This window comes from Brachycentrus maculatus, unplaced genomic scaffold (genome assembly GCF_059751285.1).
Source record: "Brachycentrus maculatus isolate JH-2025_06_01 unplaced genomic scaffold, ASM5975128v1 h1tg000601l, whole genome shotgun sequence".
Taxonomy (NCBI): Eukaryota; Metazoa; Arthropoda; class Insecta; order Trichoptera; family Brachycentridae; genus Brachycentrus; species Brachycentrus maculatus.
Genome location: NW_028281340.1, coordinates 519,787 through 538,465, shown reverse-complemented (window position 1 = coordinate 538,465; position 18,679 = coordinate 519,787). Strand labels below are relative to the sequence as shown.

Genomic DNA, 18,679 nt, shown 5'->3' with positions numbered 1-18,679 from the left:
GGTAGAGGGAAAAACTAAGGGAGGAGGTTTGATGGACAGTTAGGAATCTAATCATAGATAGTAATGTCTCAGACGTTTCTTTAAACTTATTAGAGAATGTGTATTTTTTACAAGGAGAGGTAATTCATTACATAGTCTGGCCGCTTGGACAGAGAAGGAATTACTAAGGAATGATGTGTTATGGCGAGGAATGGAATGTGTTCTTTTTTGGGAAGAACGAAGTGATAGACCATGATCTGAGAGGTAAATAAAGTTTTCAACACGTTGTATAGGTGCATTGGGGTTGTGAAAAATATATTGAAGTACTGTATTTAAAAAATAATTTTTTGGCTTGTTTCGGTTTTTGTAACTTATATGTTTACGTTTATACTTTTACCTTAAGCTTTTATGTTACTTTAGTATTAAGTCATTATCTTTAATCATAAGTTTTATGCATACTGTTTTTTTTGTATGGATTCTTCTTTTTAAAAGGCACAGGGATCCTGAGGGGTGGATCGAAGTGTCGGCCTCTGTCCATACATCCTCCTCCCCCTTATTAATCTGCATGTTTTTATTCCTTAAGAATGAATAAAAAAAAATCCTCTATGCGCAGCTGACAAAGAGTCCCCCAGGACTCTATAACCGCTACGGGACGGTGGGTTTTAAATTTTGATATAATGTGTATTTTTCCACCAAGACATCAACCCCGACGGATCCCCTTTCACTGTGTGCTAGTAACCCTACCAGTAATATCTGAAAAATAATCGATAACCACATTGCGACCTTTCGAACGCGACCTGAAAGAATTCGACAACTACAATAAATTGTAAATGTCTTTAAATTCAAGCCCTGGTATGTAGTCCTTATTAAAAAATAAATACCATTGTAATTAGTTCCCACAATTCAAGAGTTTTTCTTGAAGTTTTCCAATTAATTAATGTATTCGATTTATTTACAATATTTTGAACATGTAGAAATTTTTGTTTACGAATATTTAATTTGATCCACTCATGTGTTTTTTTTTTTAATATTATATAATATTTTATTGATATCTCATAGCAGATGAAGAAGAATGAGGATGTCTTGGCATTTTCATAGCGTTTTTTCAGTTAAAAGATTTCTTTAAACGATTAATAAACGTATTAGATTTATTTACAATATATTGATCGAGTCTAAATGTTTGTTCAAAATTTCTAAATTTGGTCCACTTTTTTGTATCAAAGATTTTTTAATAATTTTGATTCATAAAGATGGATAGAATTTACCTAAAAAAATGTATCTTCTTAAGTGACCCATAATTGATCTATATATAATTAGATTCCTTAATAATTACATAAATTCCTCCTTATTTCCGAATCATTTCATTCCAATTTTATAGCAAATATTATAAATTCATCCTCGAGATTTATTGATGCTAAATTATTAATTATTAATTGAACTTCAAGGAACAAACTGCATGCTTTGAAACAGGTCGACATTGTAATTAAATTATGATCAGATTTATATTTTATATATATATATATATATATATATATATATATATATATATATATATATATGTATATATATATATATATATATATATATATATATATATATATATATATATATATATATATATATATATACATATATATATATTATATATTATTGGCAAAAAAAATTGTACCTTACATGATAAACATGTATGTACTGAGCAACTTAACTTAATATAAATACTGTAATATTTGAATGAAACAGGGAATAATTTTCTAACACGAATGCAAATGCGCAATATTTTAATTCGCCTACCCCTTTGCTTAATTTAATTTATGATCGTATCCTGCAGTATCATATTCACGTGTGTTGATTTTTTATTGTAACAAAAATAATGATAGGTGTATAAAAAAAATTTAATTTATTTTTATTAATTTTTCGTTTTCTGAAACGTAGACCTACTATTTACTTAATCTAAATACTGAAACGCGATATACCCTTTTCGTTTTGTGGTTTTTCAAATTTCGTTAAAACAACCCTTTGTTTGACATATTACAAAGGAAAATGTTGAATCACACGTATAAGTCATAATGTTATGAATGCAAAATGGTTATTTCGTAAGAATTGTAAACTCACATCCGAAGTAGGAAGTATGGTGAATCATTTCCCTTGTAAAAGAAATTAATTAATCGATCCAAGGACACGTTTATACTAAAAAAAACTCTTTTAAAGTGAAAAACCTGTCAAAATGGATTTAAAGAGAGAAAATTGGTTGGTTAATTAATTCCGCATGACTCAATACAAAAAAGTAAAACATTAATTATAACGGTGCATACAAGTAGCCGCTGTCAATGAAAATATTGTAATTTATTCACAAGTTTTTTGGATGTGTCCAAATCCTTGTTCACAAATCTGGGTTTCTCTTATTATTTCCACTTATTATTGTATTTTAACGTTTCAACATAGATGAAAAAGAATATTGAAATCTGGGCATTTACAGAGCTTATGACTTGCAATAGGCTGGTTCAGTGATCCATTTCCACACGTGTAACATTCACCAATCTACCCATTATTGACTACTTCATTATTAATATTACTATAATTATTTTATACTGCTTAAATTTTATTGACTAATACTATAATTATTTTATACTGCTTAAATTTTGGAAGTGAGTTATTTTAACATATCATTTAATCATAGACTACAATTTATATTTCACTAAAAAAACAGTTACTTTTAAATAAATATTCCAAATTAATATAAATACATATAAATCTTGAAAAAAATATGAAAAAGACTATTATACTATTAATTATATAAAACATTAAACCTTGAGTGTAAGTCCCTCTCCAAGCAAAAGAGCTCAGTCTCTTTTTTGGAGAGGCACAGCGATTCTAAAACTATAAGTTTGCCATTTGTATAAATGATTAGAAATCGTATTATATTGTTCGTAAAAATGTAACTTTATTAAATAAATAAAAAATAATAAAATAAATAAAAAAGGAATATACAAGAAGAAATCTTTATTCAAATATTTCTACATATTCGTTGTCGATTAAAACTACCCAAAATATTTAATAAAAAACGTCGATATACATTTAGTAAGTCGAGAAGATCACTCTTAATCGTTAACATAATACTTGAGTAGAAACTGCACAAAGTAGAAGTAGAAGAGATATCTTTAACAAATTCAGTGAAAAAAGCCATCCAATGAAAGAAAAACCTAAATGAAATGCATCATTTTGGAGATATGACGTAAATTCAGTCATATGTTAACAATTAATTTGAAAATGAATAAGAGGACAATAAAAATAATCGTAATTTAGTTTAGTAGACTATACGAACTTTCTTACAAAACTGCTAAATTCAAAAGAACCCTTACTCGTTGTCATTTGCATTTTCCAAGTATTAAAACATATTCATGAAATTCGGAAAAATTTTGTCAAATATTTTTCCCCAAAGTATGGCGTGTCATTACGGAATATTTAAATGACAATTTGGCAACGTTCCTTTCTAGCTTGATTCAGACTGTATGAAAGTTCAAACTTGTGAGCTTTGAGCTTTAATGTCGGCCAAGTACGAAATACAAAATCCATGTCATTTGTTCATAATTCATCACGCAATGATCTCATTGCGACATTTTGGTGGTCGCGTGCTAAGCCTTTATAAAACAAATAATTATTTTCCTTACATTGTTTATTTAGGTATTAACTTATCAGGATGCAGGTTCAAAACCCTGTGAGAAAAGCTTTTAATGTGAGGCTCTAAGCCTATAAGCTTTACATTAGCCTAAACCAGTATACTTGTGCATGAATATGAATGTAGAAGAAAACATGCCAAACTCTAAATAAAAAAAGATTGAATACATTTAGTGGGATTGAAAAAAGTTTAACATACAAACTTCTAATTTATTTTTAACGTAACATTAATAGAATCTTTCAACATTTAAAGTGTGTCCAAATATTTGTTCACAAATCTGGGTTTTCGCTACTTACGAGTTTTTTAAAATATTTTTGTGTTTTTTTACTTTATTTTTTATTTTATTTTTATTTTATTTTATTTTTGTGTCAACTTTGGAAAGAATTGTGAATTTCGCAGGTGTTTAAAGTGATCACTTGGTCAGCCTATACAGGTCATAAGTCCTGTAAATGTCCAGACTTTCAAATTCTTTATGTTTATTGAGATGTTAAAACATTGTAATAGAATCTTTATTATCTAATGCAAACATTAATTCATCAAAATAAGCGTATAAAGCTTTTCATTTGAGTTCCTAAACTTATTACTTTTAGCAAAAAAATTGATGTTGATATATATATATATATATATATATATATATATATATATATATATATATATATATATATATATATATATATATATATATATATATATATATATATATATATATATATATATATATATATATATACATATATATATATATATATATATATATATATATATATATATATATATATATATATATACAATATATATATATATATATATATATATATATATATATATATATATACATATATACATATATATATATATATATATATATATATATATATTGTATATATATATATATATATTTATATATAAATATATATACACGTATATATACGTAAATATAATCATGTTGTGATAAAGTTGAACATAAATTTCATTTTATTTTCAAGCCTCCTGTAAGGGAGACATATGTACACAATAACTCTGATTTACGAATAAACTAACTTTTTTTTAAATGTGTACGCATATTAGTCGTTGAAAATTATTTTAAGACCGCAATATAACAATAATTAAAAAATACTTTCTCTCAAATTACAAAAACGTGAGCTTCACGTTTTTATAATATTACCCAAAATTAGAATTTATAGTCAATGTGTATTTATTTTTTATTCTGATACTCGTAACTCTCACATCTCTTAGGGAGTGAAATAAAGTTTTTGTTTCGTGTTTATACCTGGTCGTAAAAAAAACACCTCCATAATATGGAATTACGAATAATGGTTAACGTTCTTTTCAAAAGTTCTTACATACTTACATATGTAACCTTTTCCTTGCCAACTTTAACTCTAAAAAATACATTTCTCAAAAGTACAGTACAAAAAAAACATTGCTAACAAAATGGAGCAATTGAAGCGAATTCAATGTATAATTTAATAATATCATATCATTGCATAAACATAGGTCTTCTAACTCTGAGCTATCAATATTTTTAGACATAAAATGCGTAGGTGCGTTAAAGATATGACCGATTTTAATCAAAATCATTGATAATATATTTTACTTTCATAGGGTTATCCCTTTTCTAGGTACAAAAAACATGTGAAAAACTATTACCAAAATAGATATTATTCAAATATTGATTTAAAGATACAGGGTTCAGAAAATTCGTCAAAAAAAGGCCAATCAAAAATGCTTTTAAAAATCTGTTGACGGTTTTATAAATTTAAAAAGAATATCAGTGACGATTTCTTTTTTTGTGTTTATAAAATAACAAACAAGAATATTTAGTCCTGTCACTGTTATAAAAAAAAGGAAAATAAAAACCCATGAATCCGGATTATTTTCTATCAATGAACAATTAACTGCTGAAAATCGAGAATTTTAATGGTGAATACAAGTTTTTTTTACCTAATGTACACATTATTTTAAAACCCTTTTTTATAGTAATCAGTTAATGAGATCGCAGGATCCGGCGCCATTTGCCGCCAGCAATGCAAACATTTCCATTTTTTATCAATGTTCAAACACTTTTACTTTTAAACTTAATGATGGTGTATATTGGTTTTCCATTCAGTGTGTGATTTAGTGCAATACACATATTCTATTATTTGTAACTGACATATGACCGGTGTATGTAAAATATGCAGTATGATTATTTAATGATAATGCTTATACTGCCTGACAATTTGGAATATTTAGTCGATTTGTTTGCCATTTTCCCTTGAGATGTACCCGTCTCTTCATCAGAACAGAGTTATGGCATGTAATGATTTTACTGACGAAGAGATGAATACGTCTTGACACCAGTAGACTTATTTACTAACATAAATAAAATATGTCTGAAAAGAAAGTAAATGACTAAACTTCTTTATTTTTTTGCTGAAAAGATTTATAGTTATTGGTAATATTGTGGTGTGTGTATATACAATATGTGTAAATTCGTAGCTGATGTTTATTCTAAAATTTATCTAACTGTTTAAACTGACATGCCAAAATACGAAATCATGCTTTGTACGTATTAAAGTGATAAGTTAAGTTGAGGAAAAAAGATTTTAAATCGGCAAAATTTTAAATATACATTTTTTTTTCAAAATACAAAGATTAACGTAGTCAGTTTGCTTACAATGCATGGTTGAATTTTTCAACGTAACGGAAATTTCGCCTTTTGATTTTAAGACAAATAATTTAAATTTTGTCCTGATTTTACATATTTTATTCATTAATAAATTCGTATGGAATGTGCCTATAATATTTTTATATTTACAAGCGCGTACTAACAATTTTCAAAATATTTAATGAAACTCAACGTCCAATCTTATATGGATAAATAAATAATTGCATTATTTTAACAATGACGCCATTGTAGCAGTATTCTTAGTTAACATCATAAATTATGTATCTAGAAATTTATAATAAAATTATTTGTTTCTTAAAAGCATATAATATTTATTTATTTTACCAACCGTAAATCAAAAGGCTGACACTTCACTATCACCCTTGATGCACTCTCCAGATCTTGTTTTTAGGGAACAAATAAATACAGAAACATCAAACAAATTTGTTCACAAAACTCACTAAGTTCCTAATACTTTGGAGAACTAACTTCTACGAATACTTGAAAAATAAGTGCTCGCATTTAGAGGCTTCGGCGTTCAAGTCCGCTCACAGTGAATGAACCTAATAATCCTAGCCGCGGGTAATTTAAATTGTATTATTTCTTGCGAGTTTTCCCGCCGAGCAAAAGTGCGGTGACGTCGGAGCGGGCAGTTTGTACGCCGACGCCCCACCGACTGAGTCGCGAACTACAGCAATACTACGCCAAGAGGCCTCAAATAATGTTCGACTTCAGACTGCATCGTATGAAATAGAGTCACTTAGTAACAGGACACGTTCTCTTGGATTCCTTCTGTTGAATACTCAAATTTTGTTGCGATGCCTTATTATTAATATTAAATACTCGAAAAAGTACATGATCGTGGATGTTTCTAGACTTGGAAACTGCTGCAGTTGAACAATGCAGCAAACAGACTTGAAACAGGACGTGACCCCTAATATTTTAAATACGATTTTACAATACACAAACCAATATGAACTTGAATGTGAGGAAATTTAATTTTCACAGAAATACATAATGCTTGTACATAACATAATATGTATAAGCATACGGAAATCAATTTCATTTAAGTATACACGATGAAAGCATTACATTATTTTTTTTAGCTTAAAGGGATTTCAAGAGTTGCGCAATGAAGTAATAATCTATTTCATTTGTCCATTCATAATATAACAAAACTTTTTTATTAAACTTACAATAAATGCATATTCTTATCTCATGTGTGTGTGTGTGTATTATTGTGTGTGTGTGTGTGTGTGTGTGTGTGTGTGTGTATAACATATAACATATACACACACTCATGTGTGTGTGTGTATAATATCGTGTGTGTATTAACCATAGATGGTTACATGACTTATAACAAATCTTTTTGATGTTTTTTCAAAACAATATTTCTAAAATACGCTCTCAGCATGATAAATCCCAGTGAGGATACGTGATTGCAATTTTAAATCTTCTATATGCGTAATATAAAAATAAATCAATCATAAGAAATACTGTTTATATTTTTTTACTTAATATTTAAACTGTTATATTACTGTGCTACAGAAAAACGAGCATCTTCATTTGATAAAAATTTATAAGACTTTTAAAAATATGTTTTGAATAATTAAATTAACGGTTATTAATAAAATTATAATTTAATTAAATTGGTTTAACTCTGATATTAAAACCAAGTAATATTACAATTGCACCTCAATGGTGCATAGGGCACTGCGACGCAGTGCCCTATGCACCATTGAGGTGCGGATAAGGGTTTTATTATTATTAATATTACAATTATTTCTTTGATTTTCAAAACGCATTTTTGTATATAAACCAACGCACTTAACTTTATATAATTTAATCCAAAAAAATAATTACGTGTGAATTAATCGATTCGGTAGTCACTTTGCGGTGATACCCATCCATTTTAAATAATTTTGCTGACCATCCCAAATTAATTGAAATAACGTCATTTTAAGAAAGTGATATTTACCCGACAAAATAAAATATAAAATTAATAGAGGTGTGCTGAGATGGTTTGGGCATGTGAATCTAACGAGTGAAGAAAAAATAGTATTAAAAAAGGCACATGTAATTGGAAATAGAAGAAGAAGAAAACCAAGAAAATTGATATGATCAAGTATTACCAATACTTGAAAGTGGTCAGATCATAATTTAGAATAATCGACAGGTATGTATGAGGAAAAGCATGAATGTAGAAGAAACAAAGATTGTTGAAAAGGTATATCGATGCGGCGTTCTATTTCTCTCTACCTAAACCTGCAGAAAAGTGGCGTCTTAGTTAGTTAGTTCATTAGTTACATTGGAAAACCCTTGCATGATCATATTTTATGAATATTATTTTTTGACATCTCATAAAAGATGAAGAAGAATATGAAAGTCTGGGCATTTACGGGGCTGACGACCGTCATAGGCTGGTTTAAGAGATCACTTTACACACGTGTAACATTCACCAATTCATGGAAGTCTGGGCATTTATGGGGCTGACGACCGTCATAGGCTGGTTTAAGTGATCACTTTACACACGTGTAACATTCACCAATTCACTTAAACCAGCCTATGACGGTCGTCAGCCCCGTAAATGCCCAGACTTTCATATTCTTCTTCATGTTTGATGAGATGTCAACAAATAATATGAAAATGATTCCTGTAATTAGAGATAATCCAGATTTTGTGAACAAGTGTTTGGACACACTCAAAATGTTATATTTTATGAATGTTTTTGTTCTTATTCTTCTTCAAACCCTTATCCGCACCCCAATGGTGCATAGGGCACTGCATCATATAAACGCAGTATTATCTTGATCGTTAACCCATGAAGGAAAGGTGATCAGCCCTCCGCTTCAAGTACCAGTCCAGGGTAATATTGAATAAATATTCGAGTGAAGAAAGTTTTGTTGTACTTCATCGTATTTGTTTTTATTACGAAATCAAATAATTACAATTTAGGAATGATAAGTCTCGAGTGAGTTTAGCGTTAACGTAGATATTTGTACCATAGCACGTGCCACTCGTTTTGGGAGGTACTTCCTAAAATTCACTTTAAAAAAGTTGTCCGGGAAACGGCCAAAACCCATTTAACCAATCAAGAAAACATAACGAACTAAATATTTATGGCACTTTGTGTCAAGTATTCCTTCAATTGCTAATATCAAAATAATTGGCATGGAAGTTGACATGATTTAGGTGTTGTTTCTCCTGAATAATCGGAGACGTTTTGGACAACTAGTCGTTAGTGGTTTTTGGCCAAATCACGTGATTTTGACCCCTTAACACGTGATTTCTGCAAACTTGATAACTCTCAACAATGGCTGGATCAGTTATATTGCGCCCTTGACTTAGCATTTTATCAAAATGGCGCTATGCTAATTATCCAAATTTATTTTTACTTATCTGTCCACCCTATTTGTCCGCCTCCGTGGTGTAATGGTCAGCACGCTCGGCTACCGTTCTGGAGGTCCCGGGTTCAATTCTCAGGGGAGGGCAAATAAATATAAGTGATTTATTCACTGTAATATTTCTTCTGGGCTGATCACCTTTCTTTCATGTGTAAACGATCAAGATAACACTGCGTTTATAGAAAGCAGTGACCTATGCACCATTGGGGTGCGGATAAGGGTTTTATTATTATTTATTATTGTTGAAATAGATTTTGAAAATCTGAGGTCTTACTACCTGGCATGGTCTGACTTGTATAATATTCACCATTCTGAAATAAATACATGATGAAAGTATTACTCAAATTTTTAAAAGATGTTTCAAATGATTTTTAAAAAATTAATACAAACTTCATAGGCGACATATTTGGTTAAAAGTTGAAAGTTAGCAGAGACATTTTTATTTATGCAAGTCAAATTTATTTTAAATAACAAGAAACTCCTAAATAGTAATTATTAATTGCATTATAATAAGAACAAATTATTTGGCAATAAAAAGTAATAATAATGTATAATATTTATACTTATACATATTGTTTGATGATTTGTCAGAACTAAAAATGCTTACTATAGTTTTAAATATATTTACGTTGTCGTTGTTATGGAACTGAACTCATTTCGCTCACTCCTTTCAAGAACGTTATAAATAAAAAAAACTTGATATTTCAGGAGAACGTTTTTAAAGTTTAAAAATATAACACAATGTTTTAAAAATAAATATCAAGCCACTTACTGAACTTTTTACTGTGCAACAGATTTTTTTAGGTAAAACCTGAAGGTTTTTTCTCCATTTGAAAAATATTAAGTACATTTAAAAAAATAATTAAACAATACCATTTCTTCAAAATGCAAAAACAACACTTTATGCCCTGTAGCGGGTAAATATTAAGTTTAAATTATGTCTCTTTTGCTGGGATATAGTACATTTTTTGGGCATTCCGAAAACATGCACAAGTGAAAATTAACGATTTTTGATTTATGACGTTCTTGAAAGGAGTGAGCGATTTGTCAATCAATATACACGATTTTAATCATTTCACATTTATGTCACTTTATTTTCCAAATTACTATGATTCAGATATATTTTTTTTGTGCTCACAATTCTCGAAATATTTCATGTATTTGAATAAAATCAATAATAAATGTGAACATACAATGTACTTATAGAGTCATTCGTCATATTTCAGTAACACCAACAATGCCTCACCTGAAAACAAGGTAAAGATTAGTATTTGTATTTATTTTTTATTTGCTCACATAAAACATTTCAACGATTCCTTTGTTTTACATAGTATAATATAATAAATAACAAGAACTAGGGTTCTCAAAACTTTATAGGGTTTTAATACAGTGATGACTTGCATAACGAACACTGCGCATGACGAACTTTTTGCTCCTTCATTACGCGACTCACACGACAAACCTCGCTTCACACGGCGAACTGTATCGTAGTAAAGAGCTGATAACCGAAGACCTCCAAGCACTTCTTGTCCAGAAATATTTAATAGCTCAAAGGGAAGGTTCATCTGACAACGAAAAGGAGCAATCTCAACTGCTGCCATCAAAACATCCTGGTCAAATGCGGGTTCAGGAGTTTACCAATATTTACTAACCAAACTTACCTGAAGCTGATGTTACAGTACCATATTTTATGCTACGGAACGGATTATTTTTTTGAACATGTTCAGGAGCTTCCAACATTCACTAACCAAACTTACCTGAAGCTGATGTTACAGTACCATATTTTATGCTACAGAACGAATATTTTTTTGACATGTATCGTGATGAGAAAACGCGCTTCATATAACGAACTAACTCCTGGAACGAATTGAGAACGTTATACGAGGCACTACGCTACATTGTTCTTAATACTTTGGTTTCAGAGAAATTTAGTATAAATAAATTATGCTACTAGTACTAATTCTACCATCACGCCGTTCCTCCACAGGGGTAGGCAGAGAGAATGGAACGCCAAACTCTTCTGTCCTGACATATACTCCTAGCTTCTTTGACATCCATACATCAAGTCTACGAAGACTTTTGACACTACAGATTTTAGGTACTGATTGATCTGATCGTGCCATGTCTTTTTCGGATGTCCTCGTTCTGTTCTTCCGCTCACATTCGCCACAAATATTTTCTTACTCATTTTCTTATTATCCATCCGCTATGCCAATTGTGATGTCAATCGTGTATAATTCATGTTTTATTTATTATTATGAATATTTTAGAACAGAAAAATATTTCATCGTAAGACTTGATTTATTCCTAAATTGCATGTTACTCTAAATCCACCCTTTAATGGTAGGTACCTACTCATTCAATCAATCAATCTACATCGCATATTTGCATGCAGATTTTTAAATGCATGCACCTTTTGTAGTATGACGTCCATTGCTTGTACTCTATCGACCTTGATACAATTACAAACCACCGACCCTCAGTGACCGACTCAACTCGACGCTTCGCGACGTCGATGCTACAATAATGTTTTTTGGTATTCACCTTTCCAGGAGTGCAATAATTAATGACCGACTTTCTCTGGGGAGTGGGTTTTTTTTATTAAATATGTATTTTTTAAATAAAATCTTTGTATTGTGAAGATAGAAATTAAGTATAAGTAATTTAAATAAAAAATAAAGCTCACCATCTCTAGGTTTTATTTTTAGACAAAGTTAAATACAAACATCCACAGATGTCATTACTTTGCAAATCACATTATACCAAATGACAGATAGACTTCGACGTTCATTAACATCGATACACCTTTGAGGAAAATTTGCACCGACGCCGACGTTCGTTTACGTCCATACTCCCGGAAAGGTTAAAAATATTAAGGAGTTACAACACAACACTCAATCAATCCAATAATGACAAATCATTCTCATGATTTATTATTATTGGCTTATAAATTAATATGAAAAATCACAAAACTATCGGTAACATTCTTATTGAAATCTGTAGATATGTAAGGGACATATGATGGTTTCAACTTTACACATTTTAATAAAACGAAAAACGGACACCGCTATACGTCATCAAAGTCGTCAGCCCCGTAAATGCCCAGACTTCCATATTCTTCTTCATCTTTGATGAGATGTCAAAAAATAATATGAAAATAATTCCTGTAATTGGAGACAATCCAGATTTTGTGAACAAGTATTTGGACACTCTAAATGTTGTTATGATTTATTTTTGCGTATATTTTTAATTTATTTTTTTCTCTAATATTTATTCAATATTACCCTGAACTGGTACCCGAAGTGGAGGGCTGATCACCTTTCCTTCATGTGTTAACGATCAAGATAACACTGCGTTTTTATAATGCAGTTTCCTATGCACCATTGGTATTTATTAAAGATGGATTATCGAGAGAGAATTGAAAATCTATCCCTTTTTTTTCTGAAATACATTTATGCCCAAGTCAACCCAATCAATCGATACGAATGAACTTAAAGCCACGGTACAGCGCCCTTGCAATAATTCATTCGGAAAAATGTGAAACACATATTCCCCAATCTGTATACCTACATGTTTATATATTATACAAAAAACGTATTTCTTTATATTTATGATTTGTGTTACATTTATACAATTCTGATAAGTTTTTTTTTTACATGAACTCTTTATTTCTTTTTGGTAATATTGCGTGTTGGTTATTTTAAGATGCTAATATTTTTTGCCATGTATGTCACTTATCTGAGTAGGTACTTATTAGTGTAATAAATTCGTTAATGAAATAATTAACGAGCATTCAATACGTTTAGTAAATTTGTGCTCTTCAGCTATTTTAAAACGGATAGTAGATGTGCTTTAAAAGTTTAATGCAAGTTGTTTTAATATGTATCCACATTTCTAAAGTTCATGGTATTTACTTAAAGGTTCCATGTTTCGATACCATCGAGTACAATTTATCGACCATATGTTACAATTATTATCGACATATATATTTTTATTGTTTTCCAACCAATATTATCATTTCAAAATTTTAATGTACATATGAACCATACATACGCAGTATTTGATTTTGAAATACATAGATTTACAAATTTTCACGAATAATGAAAGGTATTTTTTTACAAATATGCAAATTTACAATTTTGTACAAATTTTAACTAATGCATACATTTTCATATTGTGAAAACCTTGATTTGTATATATATATATATATATTTATATATTTATATATATATATATATATATATATATATATATATATATATATATATATATATATATATATATATATATATATATATATATATATATATATATATATATATATATATATATATATATATATATATATATATATATATATACATAACGCTCACAGCCTCTATACTGAGGCTTGTCTGGTGGTAGAAATGATATAATGGGGAAGAAAGACAAAGACAATTGGGCTTTTATCCAATTGCTTCGCAGCACAATAAAAATAGAAAAAAACCTGAAGTTTATAAAATTGTTAATGATCACACATTGTTTGGTTTTTGTTGTTATTTAAATTGTTTTATAATAATGGTTACTTCTGCATTTTTATGTCAATTTCTGACATTCATATTTCATGGGTATTAATTTAAAACTTTAAATATAATTTCTATCATTGTCAGTTTATATTTACAATATGTTGTTAAATTTTGATAAATGCCGTAATTAGATTTCGCTACCTGGCGGGAAAATACAATTGAACAAGGCTTAATCATTATTACCATGCAAATTGATTAATTGATTTGATGAACTCTGCTTTTTACATGACGACTCAATGTCATCAATCATACGAATTCAAATCAACAACTGACTGTGTTAGTATGATTGGCTACGCTGAAACGGAAAATGAGAAAGTTAATTTTTTTTCATAAAAATTTGGCAGAAAACATTGAGTGGTCAGCTTTATTAAAATTAAAAGCATTCCAATATTTTTAGAATGATCACACTGGACTGCAAAAACCAGATTAAAAACTGCATATTTTGTCATAAATACGAGTACAATTAAACATGAAAACTATTTATATTTATAAGATCTCATTCAGAACTTTCTTTACCCGGGTGGTGGTCCCGTGGGAAGTATCTTGGAGTATGAGTTGGAGTTTCTAGGTTGGAACCCATTCTCCTACAAATAAATTGACTAAAATTTGCAATCTTTGAATGTTTGCAAATTTGCAATGTATGTGTGTGTAATATGTATATATACTCGTATATCAACTTAAATCAATTTCTCTTATTTTCCTTTCATTTGCATATATTTTTAATATTACCAGGATACCAAGGAAAGGTGTGATTAAATCATCAAATACAAAACAGGGACACAATTGAATGATTTTAGTTTAATATTTAGTTTGTAATGATATAACACGTATAACATTTGAAATATCACTAAGGCCATCTCTATTGAGGAACAATGACAAAACGGATTTGATGACTATTCCTCTAAAACGTAATTGCGTTCATAACAGCCACACAACATTTCCTGCTTCGCTCTAATAATGGAATCTAACAACTTTAATCAGAGTAGGACTGTAGATAGCTAGGTAAGAAATAGGCTAGTTTTCCTTCATAAATAGGGCCACTAAAAACACTCACAAATAATTTGATGTATTCAATTAATCTTTGTGAAGCTTAATTTATTAATTTTTCTATTTTGTTTTAAATTCTTTCACATTTCACAATGGATTAATCCATAAGTATAAAAAAATATTAATATAAAATGTTTACCTTTAATGGGTTAACATTTTATTTTAGGTTATAATAAAAGGGCACTGGCAAGAATACAATAGATATCAGAAATAAAATTAGATTAATAGTATTGAGACAAATATTGGATTTTAACAGAAAAGAAAAATCAAAAAGATGAAAATGAAAAAGTCATCAAACATGTACTTTAAAAGTTTTACGTTTAAAGGATGATGGTACTTAGATCTGTTTTTTTTTTATAAATAATTTTAGCAAAATTTTAAATTAATATTTGGTAATAATTGAATTCACGGTTTGAAACCTGTTTTTTTTATATTAAATACTTACTTGACAATTTGATGTGATTATTAAGAAGTATTACTTTTATTTAACGTTATATAATCTACTTATTATGCAACACTTTCTTATCTTAAAAAATCAGGAAATGTCAATCAAATTTTAATAAAGTCTTTGACCTACATTTGACACGGACTAACTTAAGTATTTCAAAACCCTAGTGCATTTTAATAAAAATACCTTATCTTGACACGTTAATAATATTGTTTCTGCATAGTGTATGTTATATAATTATATACACATGTATAAATACCTACCTCAAATTGTAAGGTTTACTTTTATTTCACGAATTGTGTATATTAACTAGAATTATTAAATTTAAATATTTTTAAAACCAGTAAATGTGAACATTTTACTTGAGAAAGTTAAAAGTCGTGCTGTTACAGCGTATGCAAGAAAATTTTAACAAATTATAAATGACATAAAATCAATATTGTCACTTCAAAAAACCCTTTTTGTGTTCTAGTAACTACATGCATAATTTTAAAAATAAATTAACACTTGTATAATACCACATAATGAGTTTTATTTCATCCCACACGACTAGTTTCGAAAAGTAGATGTCTTCATTTACAGGTTAAAAGTAAAACTAACGAGAGAGAAAAAAATTCAGGCATGTTAAGAGGGTAATAGATAGTGTTATTTATTTAATAATCAACATGTTATTCCACAAATTTAATACCAAATCAATAAATAATATATTACAACTTGCATATTTTATTTTTATCTATTACCTAAATATTATTTTTCTGACTCCGTAGCGAAGTGGTAAGGACTTTAGTTTACTATATGTGAGGTTGTCAATTGAATTCCCGATTGAGATAAGGCAAATATTGCTAAATTTACACTATGGTCATTTAATATCAAGTAATGGGAAGTCAGATTACTCTGCATGTTTGTATTATACTAATTAACTCTCAAAACAAAACTGTACTGTTCAGTGAGTTCATGATGAGGAAAATAACACTGGCCAACAATTTACAGCTTTTATTTTGTAACTGGGATGAACATACCTGATCTTTATGCACTTTGCATAGCTGAATTCAGAAACGAAAGCAAAAAAAATTTAGCACATCAGATTTTTTTAGTTATGGATATTTTTCATTCTGATATTGACCCATTATTTATCTATAAATATATATATATACATATAATGCTATCGTATTTAATATTAATACATAAGTTAATATATTTCCACTGTTACTCCATAATTATCAATACTTTTTTTGAATCCCTTAGACCTTAGACTAAAACATGTCTAGATACCAACCACTATTGCAGTTTCAACGTATGGGGTCCATACAAACAAAAATATGACTGTAACATCAAAACTTGACGTGATACAAGCTTGTCACCATACAGACTTTGAATAAGAACGATTAACTTGGTCCAAATCAGTCATCAAAATTTCAGTTACAAAATCATTGTTGGCCAGAGTAATTTGGTAAGTAAATTGAAATAATGAACTTTTTTCTGGTTCTCTGTGCATCTCGTTGGGAACCGAGTACAACGCTGTGATTCGTTGCGGAAGTTAACGTTTTCGCATCGTAGTAAAGTTAACTTTGACTTTACTTACAACGTTTTAGGTCAAAAACAAATCTTAATTAACTGCTTTTTCCAATTTTACAGATGGACAATAATTTTTGTTTAAAAACTATGGGCATAGAAAAAATGCCCAGCAATGATTGTTATTTATATACAATACGTACACAGTTAAATCATTGACATCTGTATGGAATCCAATCGCATTATGGACATTGTGGACCAAAACGGAATAAAAAATTAATATGTCGTACATTGAAATAGGATAATGTACTTACAGTTTATACAACAATGAAAATACGTTTTTATTTATTTTCCTTTTTTATATTTTTATAGTGTGAATAATTTAATAATTTCACTTTAAACCTCAAAAAAAAGAATTTTAGCATAAAATAAAAATCAATTTGGAAATAAACTTATAATACTCATATTTACTATCGAAAAAGTATTATGTAATAATATAATACATACCTCAATATAATTAATTTCCCACTTACCATATATTTAAATTTAGAGGATATGCCACTAGAATGTTCGTTAATTTTGATTGATTATATTATATTTTTTAATGAATACCTCCCATCCTTCATAACATTATCTATCTTAATCAATGTAGAGTTTTTCTAGCTCACCATAAAAGCCTGAATCATATACATAATTTTATATTTATTACGTACCTACCTACCTAGTTGATGCTAGCATATTTCGTTGCCAGCATCAATCTGATTATCTAAAAGTATCGAGTGTCCGTATATTTCTCCTTTGGGAAATTCAGACGATCTACATAACCTTATATACTGGCAATGTGTTGAATTAGACGAGTTTTGTGGGAATATGCAAAAGTTGTAAACCAAGAGATTTGCTTATTACTTCATTTCAAAATGTTGCTAAGATGAATATTCTTATATAAGGATTCAGCGGATGGGTGGTATTTAAATTTGCATTTCAAATTTAACTCTTCCAATCCAATCGAGTTAGTAAGTACAATCACCCCAATTTAATATTACATATAAACATGTTATTTACATTGAATATTTTTTTGGTCATCGTCTTGAACACTTTTCAATTCAAACCCTTATCCGCAACCCAATGGTGCATAGGGCACTGCATTATATAAACACAGTGTTATCTTGATCGTTAACACACGAAGGAAAGGTGATCAGCCTACCGCTTCAGGTACCAGTTCAGAGTAATATTGAATAAATATTAGCGTGAAAAAATCACTTATATTTATATGACCCCCCTGGGGATCGAAACTGGGACCTCCAGAACGGTAGCCGAGCATGCTGACCATTACAGTACGGAGGCGGACAACTATTAGCGACAAAAAAATCTCCCTTGCGTTAAAAAGTTTGTCAACAA

At 29.1% G+C, this 18,679-nt stretch overlaps 1 protein-coding gene across 1 annotated transcript in view; it reads right to left on the bottom strand.

Moving 5' to 3' along the window:
- The window catches only part of LOC148301159 (glycine receptor subunit alpha-4-like), a 51,250-nt gene extending 44,262 nt beyond the window's left edge, over positions 1-6,988 (bottom strand). The window contains exon 1 of the mRNA XM_088273737.1: positions 6,655-6,988. The gene's annotated coding sequence lies outside the window, so the exon portion shown is untranslated. The remainder of the gene's footprint in view (positions 1-6,654) is intronic.
- Positions 6,989-18,679: the final 11,691 nt, after the last annotated feature.